Source organism: Protopterus annectens, chromosome 5.part0, assembly GCF_019279795.1.
Source record: "Protopterus annectens isolate FY-2018-M chromosome 5.part0, PAN1.0, whole genome shotgun sequence".
Taxonomy (NCBI): domain Eukaryota; kingdom Metazoa; phylum Chordata; order Ceratodontiformes; family Protopteridae; genus Protopterus; species Protopterus annectens.
Window position 1 is genome coordinate 1,066,810,817 of NC_056735.1, and position 13,160 is coordinate 1,066,823,976.

Here is a 13,160-nt window from a genome sequence, read left to right on the forward strand (position 1 = left end):
GAAGGAAAGTTTAGTTTGCTTTTTATTTATTAATAAGGAGAAATTAATCATGGGCACTACCCAGCCTATAATTGCAAATTACCTTGCTAAGGGAAGGGAAAACAGCTCCTGTACTTAAAAAAAAAAGCACCAAACCAGGTATGTCCAATGGTCAGTTTCCGGTGATTTCTCCTGTCCACCCGGTGAATCTGGCATACTGGGGCAAATCAGCAATTGCCTCATGTACATATACAACCCTCTCCTCCTACCACCCAGCACTACAACCTTTGAGAGATGCACTTACATAGCCAAAGTGGAAGCAAAACTCTCTCCACCCAAGATTGTGCTAGACAGACAAGAGGAGAAGGTTAACACACATACTACGCCTTAAGCAACACATAGCCCTTCTAAACTCACTCCACTGATAGCAACACTAAATCCACAAATGCAGATGCCCTTAACTGTAACCTGCCCAAGCAACAAGGACCTCCAAAGCTGAAACGCAAACACCAATCACAACCAAAGTGTGACATAGCTCACAACACCAGTGTGCCACCCAGCAACAAGCCCTAAGGCAAGATAATGTACCTAACACTTTAGTCAAAGGTGACTCTATAGTCAGGAGCACTGATGTCCCACTCTCCAGGTTGAACAAAGAGAAAATTACAGTCAGCTGCCTGTCGGGTGCCAGGATCTGCCACATAACGCAGGCACTCAAGTCACTCCACAACAAGTACAGATATGACTGTCATTGTCCATGTCGGAGTGAATGACTTGACACGCACCTCCCTGGACTACATGAAAAGAGACATGAAAGAGCTCTCGGATCATGAGGCCCAGGCAGGTATGACCCTAGCACTGAGTAGCATCCTGCCTTCACCCAGAATGATACCACAATATAAGGACAAAATGATTGACTTCAACAACTGGCTAAGCTTCTGGAGTCATTCAAAGGGGATCCAGTATCTGTCTGCCTGGGACGACATGATCGATAGACCACAATGCTTTGCCAGAGATGGTCTGCACCTGTCACCCCTGGGATTCAGATTACTGGCTAAGGCTCTTGCCACCCCATATAGTGTCTTTTTTAGGCAAAGTTCAAAGGAGAAAACCACCACTGTAACAGGTACAAACATGCAAATTCTGAAGGTAATGCTACTCAATGCTAAAAGTCGAAACCTCAAAATGCGCACTCTTGAGACACTCCTAAAAATGGAGAACATTGATATCTGTGCAGTAACTAAGACCTGTTTCAAGGTTCCAGAGAGCACCCCTGCAATACCAGGCTACAACTCTTACCACACTTTTCGGCCACCAAACCAAGATCGAAACACTAAAGGTGGAGGAGTGTCCATATTCATCAAGGATATTCACACCACCAGGCTAGTTGCCCAACACAATGCATCTGAAATTCTCCAGGTGCAACTAACACTAGGTAAGACTGCAATCCAAATTGTAGCTTGCTACAGATCCCCCACCATGCCCCAAGATTCTCACTACACCTTTCTAAACATGCAACCAAACACCCAAATACTGGGTGATTTCAACTACCCTGCCATTAACTGGGAAAACTACTCATGTACCAACACCTTTGCCCAATGATTCTTGGAATTCATAAATTCCAAAGCCCTGGATCAACTAATCCATAGTCCCAACAGGGGCTCCAATATCCTAGACCTAGTAATTACCAAAATGAGAAATCGATGCCCCACATCTATGGTCTCCCCCTCGTTGGTCAGGTCAGACCATAAGCTAATCACTCTTAACATCCACATCCCACCCCCACTCCCCAGTAAGGAAACCTCCATAAAAAAATTCTCAAAAGCCAACTTCATGCTACTCAAGTCCGAAGTGACAAACTTCATGACACCCATGCAGAAGGGAACTGAAAGTTTGACTGCTGAGTGCTACACTAAGGCACTGTATGAGAACATCCACTCATGCATGAATCGTGCCATCCCAAATAGAACCAAGATGCTTTCCTTGAAAAAAAGGAAGTCAATCTGGTGGTCCCCTGCCATAAACAAACTCTACAACAAAAGGAAGAAACTGTTGCAGAAAAGAGGAAAACCCCACAATGCAAAAAATCCCCTTACCAACCTCAGTAAGAAGCTGAGATCCCTCATGAAATCCTCCAAAGCTAGTTATGAAAATAAGATTGCCAAAGATTCCAAAGACAACAACAAGGCATTCTATAACTATGTCAAAAATCTAAATGGCAATGCTCAGATCTGCTCTAAGCTGCAACAGAATGGCATTAAATATACTGATCCCAAGGATATTGCCAATATCCTGGCAGATCGATTCAGTGCCAACTTCACCACCCTGTCACCCCCTAAACGGCCCATCTCAATACAAGAAGATTGCCAAATTCTGGTAATAATGGCCACACAGGTAAAAAACTCACACTCCAAAGCTAAGAATACAGCATCCATGGGACCAGATGACATCCCGGGCTGTGAATTACATGAACTACAAAATAAAATGGCACCTCACCTAAGTGTCATGTTTAATCATACCCTCACCTCAAGCTTCGTTCCCACTGAGTGTTGCACAGCTACAGTTATTCCACTTCACAAGGAGGGATCCACCTTGGATTCCGTGAACTACCGCCCCATCAGTCTAATGAGCCTGATCTGCAAGGCCATGGAACCTATTATCATGGAACCTATAAACAAAGATATTGGCAACCTTCAAACACTGGACCCCACCCAGTTTGGGTTCATGAAGGGCCAATCTTGTCTCCTGAACCTGATTGACTTCTTCAAATCAGTCTCCAGAGCCGTGGATGAGGGAAAGGCAGTCCACACAGCCTATCTGAACCTTGCCAAGGCCTTTTACACCATCCCCTACTCTGGAATCATAGATAAACTTATTAAGCTGGGCATTAATCACTATGTAACTGGATGGGTTGCCAACTGGCTTACTGACAGAACCTGCACTGTAAAAGTAGCTGACTCCAAATCCAGCTCCAGACAAGTGACAAGTGGAGTACCTCAGAGGTCAGTCCTGGGATTGCTCTTGTTTGGCATCTACTTCTCTGAAGTACAGGCCAACACTAAGGGACTCTGGCTAACAAAGTTAGCAGATGACTGCAAACTGGGAGCCATTATTGAATCCCCAAATTATGTCGATACTCTACAAAAGGGCCTTACAGAAACAGATGCTTGGTGCCAGAGCCATGGGCTCAAGCTCAATGCCAAGAAATGTATAGTTATCCCCTTTGGGGAAAAAACATGTACCTGTGAATTACCACATAGGTGGCAGTACACTAAACACAGAAAGTATGATAAGAGACTTATGGACACAGGTGGACAGTGGTCTCACCTTCAATAATCATATTGCCACAACAGTCAAGAAATCCTTCTATGTGGCACATCTCATCACTAAGGGCTTTTCATCCAGAAAAAAGGAGGTCATTGTCCCACTGTACTCATGCCTCATTAGACCCATTGTAGAATACACCACCCCATTTGGTATGTACCTCTCAATACATCTGCAACAACTGGAAAGGCTGCAGAAATACCTCACTAAAAGAATCACAGGCCTAAAGCTGATGCCCTATGCTGACCACCTTAAAAAACTCCAGCTGTACTCTGTCACATATCATCTACTCAGAGGCGATCTCTGCTTAACATACAAGGCCGTGTCAAACCCAATGGCTTTGGACATGCTGCATTTAAAGAAATCCCAATCCCTCAGAGCCACACGCTCCAGGGATCTAAACCTTGTCATCACAATAAACAAAACATGCTGGAGGGATAGGTTCCTGACCCAGAGACTCCCCAGACTTTGGAATAGACTGCCCATACATGTCAAGCAGAGCATCTCCTTAGCCATCTTCAAAAGGAACTTTGAAGATTGGATGGGAGAAAGGAAATTCACCCCGGGGATCACGTCAGTTGCCCTGCTAGACAGGGGTCCAGGGAAGTAAATAGTGTGGGAAGAAATAGCCAGGGAATTGTTATGGCTAGGCTTGTATAGGCACTAGGACTGATAGCCTAGTACCAACCTATGAACCAAAAAATGCGTTATCATCCTCTTTGGAAAAAACTCAATTCCCAAAAATTACCATGTTGATGGGAGCCCACTGGAACACTGAAGAGATCTTGGCACCCAGGTCGACAGCCACCTCACCTTCTGCCACTACATTGCCATTGTGGTCAGGAAGTCCTTCTACATGGCACATCTTATAACCAAAGGTTTTGCATCCAGGAAGAAATAGGTCACCATCTCTCTCTGCTCATCCCTCATTAGACCAAACATTGATTATAATGCCCCATTTGGCATGTACCTGACCAGACACCTACAACAGCTGGAGAGTCCACAAAAGTACCTCACAAAAAGGATCCTAGGCCTTAAACACATGCCCTACATGGACAGACTCAAAAATCTTCAGCTGTTCTCAGTCTCTTATCACCTACTTAGAGGTGATCTCTGCTTGACTTACAAAGCCATGTCCGACCCAGCCCTACTTGAAATTCTACAGCTAAAGAAATCCCAATCTCTCCATGCCACATGCTCCAAAGATAACAACCTCATTACCACAATTAACAGTACATGCTGGAGGGGTAGGTTCATTTTCCAAAGACTGCCCATACTCTGGAATAAGCTTCCCATTCATGTCAAGCAGAGCATCTCAGTGGCCCTCTTCAAGAGAAATCTTGATGAGTGGATGGGTAGCAGAAAGTTCTCTTCAGGAATCATTCCAGTTGCCCTGCTGGATAGGGACACTGTGAACTAACATTGGGTGGCACGGTGCCTGGGCAAACTTTTTTGGGCTAGGCTTGTAAAGGCTCCAGGGTCATTAGCTTTAGTACATACCTATGAACCTATGAATTGACTGTTATTTAGAAGAATATTTGTTAGATTAGAGAATAAGTCCTGAATTATATATCACCCTTAAAGTAGAGAACTCTACGATTCCAACTATATTCAGCACCCCAAAAATGCACAAGAATGTGAGCTAGCCTCCATTTTGACCCATGGTGGTTGCCCAGGGGTCAAAAACTTACCTCCTGGGAGTTTGTGTGGATATTTGGCTAAAACCAATATATAAAAAGGTCTGCACTTGATTATAGACTTTTGGGATTTTTGGGGGGAGATTAAATGCTGAATTATGTGATCAGGAGCTTATCTTTCTTACACTAGATGTCATGGACTTATCTACAGTCATCCCTAAGGAACAATAATTAGAGACTTTTTATAACAGTATTGTCCAGTATACTATATTTTCAAAAAATAAGATCAATTTCATTTTAGAATTTATGAATATGGCCTTAGAAAACAACTTTATTTATTTTGAAGGTGAAATCTTTAAACAGAATACAGGTGTTGCTATGGGGTCCTCTTGTGCCCCCGTTTTTAGAAATCTTATTTTACTGGACTGGGAGAACAACTTTGTGTTTAATTCTGAGTTCTTTACTAACATAAGAATGCATGTAATGTTTTTGGATGATATATTTGTTCTTTAGAGTGGGTCTGAGATACAAATACCTAAGTTTACTGAGTATTTGAATAACTCTTCTGACTATCTAAAATTTACTTATAATGTTGGGAAGGATGATATTAATTTTCTTGATGCTCTCATCTCTCACACTGACACAGGATTCAATCTAAAGTATATAGGAAATCAAGTTTTAGCAACTCATCTCTATTTGTCTAGTTGCCAGTCCCTAGTTCAAAAGAAAAGTTTGGTGAAAGGACAGTTTGTATGTATGGCAAGGATGAATTCACACAGTGAAGATCTAGGTGTAGGACTCGACAAGGTGGTTAATATTTCTTTAGCCAAGGTTTATTCTAACTGCTTGGTACAAAGTATTAGACATCAAGTAGAAGGTAAATAGGGTGATAGACATAAGCTGTTATTGAGTATTAAGTTGCCCCTAATATCCAGGCCCCAAAAAGCTCTAGTAGTTCAATATACCACTCAGTCAATTGAAATTAAGAACATTATTTGAAAAAACTGGAACATTTTTAAAGCTAGTCCTAATGTGCTTAACCACCTAGGGAAAATCCCTATTCATTCACAAGGCTGGATTCAACGTGAACAAATTGTTTGAATGAGGGTCAAATAGTCAGGGATTCAAAGATGAAAAGAAAAGTACTTTAAAGTGTGGTACATGCAATCAGTGCTCATTTATTCTTGAAGAGAGAAGTTTGGTTTTACAAAACAATGCTCACTCTACAGTATATTTTTGCAAAGGCAATTGACGTTCAAAACTAGTTTTGTATCTTGCTAAATGTTCAGGATGCCCTGCATTTTATGTAGAGAAAACTGAACGCAGCCTTTATACAAGAATATATAAACACTGTTATGATATTTCTATGCATAATGTTTAATTTAAACATCAACTGCTTGTGTGTCTTTTTCAAAGTTGAAATTTGCAAATTTGGATCAAATCACTTTGAACCCCTGAAGTGGAGATGCTAAAACAGCATTAGAGAATAAAGAACTTAGATGGCAACTTAAGCTATATGCCAAATATTACCCAGGAATTAATGATTACACATCAATTCAGCCTGTTTTAAAGTTGACGGCAGCTAAACTACAATGAAGATTAACCAAAGGGGTGATTTTTAAAGTTTTTTTTTTATTTTTATACAAGTCTTGTATTGATTTAAATGTTGGCAAATTTTTATGTATTTAGTCATTGTATTAAAATTGTATTTTATGTCTTTAAATCTTACAAGCAATTACTCAATTAGTTACATTCAAAATAATATAAATTGTTGTGTGTGGTATTATGGGACATTCTGATGAAGGCATGTTTGTGTGAGGACAAAAGCAGTAAATAAATGTCCTTTTTTATACTTTACATCTTGTTTGGGAAGTTCCTTGGACTCTGGCTCTCACATTATTTTATTTGAAGGTTTAGTTTTACTATAATGCTACACTAGTGTACTAGTGCTTTTATTCCTGAGTAGGCTATTTTCCTAATTTAAATACTCAGTAATAAAACATACAGACATGGATTCTTCAGTTATCAACTATTGTTAGAACTTATATAGTTTTTATATGGAAATCACACTTATAAGCTTCAGTAGAGTCTTTACCTTCCTGTATTTTCAATAAAGGGAAATTATGAACTGGTGCTCTAATATTCAGTGTATGCCTCCAGTAGCATTCAACCCATTTGCCCACTTAGTACTTAGTTGAGATGTAAATAAATTCCTGAGTGCCTTAAAGTCAGTGAATGTTTCTACCACTAATATTATAGTGCCCTCCATCATTGTAGTTTTGCTTATCACAGACTCTTCTTTTCTAACCATTCCATAGTGCACACTATTAGCACTATTATTTTCTTTTAAAGTTCTGTTAATAGTTTTGTAATAAATTTATTAATTTCACCATACTGTGTTCTATTATTTTTGTTACCAGCTACATGTTATATACGTTGAACAGTGTTGGTAATGGTTGAGTATGATTGTGAGAAAACTTGTTATTCTAAAAAAAAGAAGAAAGAAGAAATAAAGAAAGAAAAGGGACTGTTATATGACTTTTTATCCATATGTTTATATTTGTTCACTGTGGCTGTGGATTTCAGGTCTTGCTCAGTATGCAGAACATGGCCTACAATGCCAGTACACTATCTTTTTCATTAAATAAGAAGAGCAATCACATATGTTTTACAACATTTTTCTTCACTGGCAATATGCCATATCTAGTAGGCCAAATGTTTTAACTGTATTAAATGTCCAGAGGGTAAAACAGGATTCTTGCATGTGTTTTGTGACTAGTTATTCTGTTTATTGCCTAAAAGCTTCATAATAAAATATCTAAGCAAGAAATGAGATATATCTTTTATAGGTTTGAATTTCATCCAAATTGTTTTTGGTGTCCATTGCTGCAGTTTGACAGTTACATTATACTCAGTTTCAAAAGAGGCTATTATTTTCAATATTTTTTCTATACGCAGAACATATTAATGGCCAGACTACATCTTTACTTAGTTTCATTAGATCATAAATTTGTTTGAGATAGTAAGGAATTGGATAAAATTCCATTTAGTGTTGCACTGGAACATTGAAGAGTAGAATAGCATTATTCTGATGTTTATTTTTAACTGATCATATTGTTGTTATTGTCTAAATGATTCATAATGAAATATGATATGGTGGCTGAGATGAGGTCTTTTATAGACAGGTGCTAAATCCATGATTTGCAGGTCTTTGTCACTGAAGTCTAATAGTTTTAATTATATACAGTGTCCACTGACAGATATACAGTGTCCACTGACAGTGCTGTTTTCAACTTCTGCTCAGTATGCAGAACACATATATTGCCTGGAATGCTTTCTCACTAAGCTGATATTAAATCAGAAGCAAAAATCCTTTATACTTCTTACAAGAAATATTTTTCATTAGTGGTATGCATTATCTAATATGACAAATGTTTGATCAACTATGGGGAAGGGGGTTGTGTCAACTTCTGTGTATTGTGGTCAATACGATTCTTGGGTATTTTTTTTAAATGATCAACATGTCATCAGCTGAAGTTTTTAGTTTATTCCTGAGTCTTTCTTTCTTTTTTTGTGTGACAGAAAGCTTTATATTTTAATTTCTGTCTTACCACCTGTCCTTATAAGGACAATGGGGAGTGTGATACTGCCAGTCCAGTTAGCTGGAAGTTTGTAAATAATTCTATATCATTTGTGAATATTAATATGATTCATATGCTTGTCTTACAAATTTAAGAGAACTGTAGGTTATGTACTGAGCTTGAAGAATGCAACCACAGCATACCCTGCTGGAACATAGAAGATTAACTTACAAAACTTCAAGAAAATAAGTTGAAATTAAATTTGTTATGATGCGCTATAAAAGTTAGTTTCAATGCAGCAAGTAGACGGGATGGCTAGAGCTAGAAGTTTTTTCTATTGTCTTGGTGAGAAGTAATTACTAAGTTTAAAATGTAAAGTGTTTTATTGCTATATGACTTCCTAGCAGCTACACAGTTCTGAGCAAACTTATAAGAGATATGTATTTTTACCACAGAGGTGTTAAGTTCTTAGTTTCTGTTTTAGCTTGGGAACTGAAGTCATGTGACAAAAAGTAATGTCATCTAAGCTAATCCAGCAGTAATATTTGATATTGATTTAAGAACTCTCTCAGAGAGAGAGACTGGCATTTTTTATCTTGTCTTGGTCCTAGAAAAATACATAATCACTGTCATCTGCACTTGCCTTGCTAATAGTAAGTAACTAGGGAAAAGTAATTTCTTTTAGATATAAATAGGAGTATAGTAAAGATTATTTTAGATGTTTTCTGTATTTATTTGAGACTGCCCTGCAATGTTGTTTTAAAATATTTCCTGTGATTCTGAACTCTAAAGTCACTGTATTCAGTTATTGAATATTGTCTTGTTCTTTTATTATTTATTATTAAATATACTTAAACCTATCTGTGGCTGATATTTGTGAGACATATTTAAGCTCTTAGGGTACTTGCATATGTATTTGTTGACACAATACAGGCCACTCCTAAATAGCCTTGCAAGTCTTGGTCACACTTACCATTTGGATAATAGTAACATTACACAGTAGGAATGGTCACCCTTTGTAAGGGCCTTTAAGTAGCTGATAAGAAGGGGTTGGTGGCAGTGATAACTACCTTACAGTCAGAAGGGGAAGAGCTAATAAACATGTGATAGCCTTCCCCAGGTGTGTGTGTGTGTGTGTGTGTGTGTGTGTGTGTGTGTGTGTGTGTGTGTGTGTGTGTGTGTGTGTGTGTGTGTCTGTGTGTGTGTGTGTGTGTGTGTGTGTGTGTGTGTGTGTGTGTGTGTGTGTGTGTGTGTGTGTGTTTGTATATAAATCAAATCTCAAAGTGTGTGTGTCAGCTACTTGGGCCAGGACATGAAGCACTGGTTGGACAGAAAGGGTGCTGGAGGTTTTGGCTTGATCCCTCAGCTGAGATCTTAACCCTATAGCTGTGCCAGTGGGGAGTCTTATTGGGTATCTGGAGAAAGAGGTAGAAACCAGCCCCAGACTGACTATGATCTTTGTGTGCACTTAAGGGAAATTGTACTTTACTGTGTGTGTACTTGTCATCATCCCAATATGTACATCCCTCACTGCTGCCACTGGTGAGAATTGAGGCTCATTGGTTATTGGGCCAGTGCAGGGGAATCACACATCAATTGGTGGCAGTGGTGGGATAGTCACATCACATAATTGGTGGACAGTGGTGGTATATCCACATCACATATCAATTGGTTGACATTGGGTTAGCCACAGCACATATTAATTGGCTTGTAGTGGTGTGGATATTGAATGCTTCTAGTTTTAGTTGTACAGTGGTCACTGAAAGTGTTTGTAGTCTCAATCAGCCATGCAGTGAACATTCAGAGTTCAAATCACAATTGTTTTATTTTATGTTAGCTTAGTTAATCAGTGAGAGCAGGCAATCATATCAGCAGAGGAGTATGGCAAGTTGACAAGGAGCCAGTTGGCTGAGATGTGTCAGGCGAAAGGACTGGTGCATATCAACCTGACTAAAGCAGACATGATTGCAGCTTTAGTCACAGCTGCATCACAGAATAGCAACCAGGAGGACAATAAGGCTGGCCTTGGAGATGTACAACTCTCAGAAAATAGACAGTTCAACCTTTCCACAGAGGACTTAAAAATGGACAGCTCAACTTTCCACATGAGACTTAAAAACCCATTTGGAGTTTAAGAGACATGAGCTACAGGCCAAACATTTGGAAATATAGGCAGGAGGGAGACAGAGGCATCTAGAGACTGAGGAAAAAAAGAAACTGCAACATCTGAAGGCTGAGAAAATGAGAAACTGTGACATATGGAAGCTGAGAAGAAGGAGAGGTAGAGGCAATATGAAAATGAGATGCTGCCTCTTCACCAGAGTCATGGAGGTTATAGGGAAGGGAGTAACCAAACCCTAGAAGCAACAAAGGTCAGTAAATTTCTTTCACAATTTACAGAGGGTGATAATTTTGATAGTTTCATTCATATGTGTGAGAGGGTATGTAAATAGTATAATGTTGACCAAGGGCTCTGAGTATGGTTCTTGTCCCCCTTACTCCATGTCAAAGCTGTAACTGTAATTTCTAAACTTTCTGATACTGATTGTTTAAATTATAATGTTGTAAAGAATTGTCTTTTAGAATGATTTAAGTTACACCTGAAGCTTATAGGAAAAAGTTTTGTGAGCATAGAGGAAAGGCAGATGAAAGAGTGCATGAATATGTTGCTGAAATAAGCACTTATTTTTATTGGTGGGTGAGTCGATGTCAGGTCACCAATTTTGAAGGGCTGGCAGACCTTTTGGTGAGGGAACAAGCTCTTAGCATTTTGCCTGAGGACATGAGAATCTGGTTAGCTGATAGATAATGCACTACTGCAGATGAGTTGGGGAAGAAGGGAGGCATATACATAGCAAGCAGGACATCACAGCACAGGAAAGGGACACCCAGTGCTGCTCATGAGTGTAAGGGAACCCATGGTGGGCAGCCCAGACTGCCTCAACAGAGACCGTCAGTAGCAGGGGTAGCCACTAGTCCAGGTACACATCCAGGACCAAGGTTTAAATATTTTAAATACAATCACTGATGCCATGTAGCATATAGATGTCCATGGAAGCAAGGTGAGGAACAAAAGGTGGGAGAGGCAGTAAGTGGGAATGATAAAATGCCAGTAGTGAGTTGTCTCGAGACAACAGGGGTAGCAAACTACCACAAGAGGTTATATCCTATCTTACTGAATAGGAAAGAGGCCATGCCTAAGAGAGACACAGCCTCTGACCTAACCATTTTGAAGCCTGCAATGGTTACAGAGGTGCTTTACTTGCTTGGGCAGTCTACTCCAGTCAGAGCTTTAGGAAGGACCCCATTCCAAATACCTTTGGCTAGGGTTCACCTTGACATGAACAGTGAAAAAGGAAGCAATCAAGTAGATGTGTTTGAGGATATCCCTGCAGATGTCTTGATAGGGAATGATTTTGATAATGCAGTACCATGTGTGCATGCAGTTGCACACAGGATTGGAGACAAGAATGTAGGTCTGATAGCCTGGTGGAGACAGAACTGGTGAGGTGGTTACTTCAGGGAAGGAGCCACCCTGTAGCAGTGAGACTGAACTTGAGCCAGAGCTGCTTGTGGGTACTGATGTTCCCTTGGACAGAGAGACTCCAAGGACAGCGGTGAGTAGAAGTAGTACCCACGCTGACAGTGAGGCACCACTGTCAAAGGATGCCAGGCTTCCTGTGGAAGGGGAGGTGGGAAGAATTACAAAGAGAGAGTTGAGAAAGGCTCAGCTCTTAGACCTGACATTACAAGGCCTGAGGGAGGTAGCTAGTGAGGCACCTGATTCTCAAGGGAAGGGGGAATCTGTATACTGGGACATAGGGTTGCTGAATAGAGAGTGGACCCTAAGGGAGGGCTAGAGGGTGAGAGAATACAGCAGTTGGATGTGCCCAGAGTCTACCATCTGGCACATCTAGCCATAGCCCACGATATTCCCTTTGCAGGTTATATGGGCATAAAATGTATGAAGAGATGTATTATGCATAACTTCTATTGGCCTTGGATTTACAGAGATTTAATAAGGTACTGCAGGACCTGTGAGCACTGCCAAAAGGTAGTCAAGGTAGGAGACAAGGTAAAAGCTCATTTGATGCCTTTATCTGTGATTCAGGAGCCATTTCAGAGGGTAGCTATATATATTGTGGGGCCTCTGAGTACCCCAAGTTCCACAGGGAAGAAGTATATCCTAGTGATAGTAGATTATCCTACCAGATACCATGAGGCAGTGGCTCTGTCCTTCATTGAGGCAGAAAAGGTGGCAAATGCTTTGTTAGAGATTTTCAGCAGGGTAGGTTTCCCAAAAGAAATACTGACTTACAGAGGTGCCACTGTCATATCAGACCTGCTGGCTTGTCTGTGGAAGTTCTATGGGGTGAAACACTTAAAGATCACTTCTACCATCCCCAGACTAATAGTCTTGATGAGGGGTTAAACCCTACACTCAAGTCCATGCTACAAGCATTTGCAGACAAATTTAAAAGAGACTGGGACAAATATCTGCTCCATCTATTGTTTGCTTACAGAGAGGTGCCCCAGGAATCCACAGGGTTTTCACCCTTTAAGTTGTTGTATGGGCACAGGGTGAAGGGACCCCTAGATTTGATTCCAGATGAGTGGGGGGATGAGTGTGAATCTCACA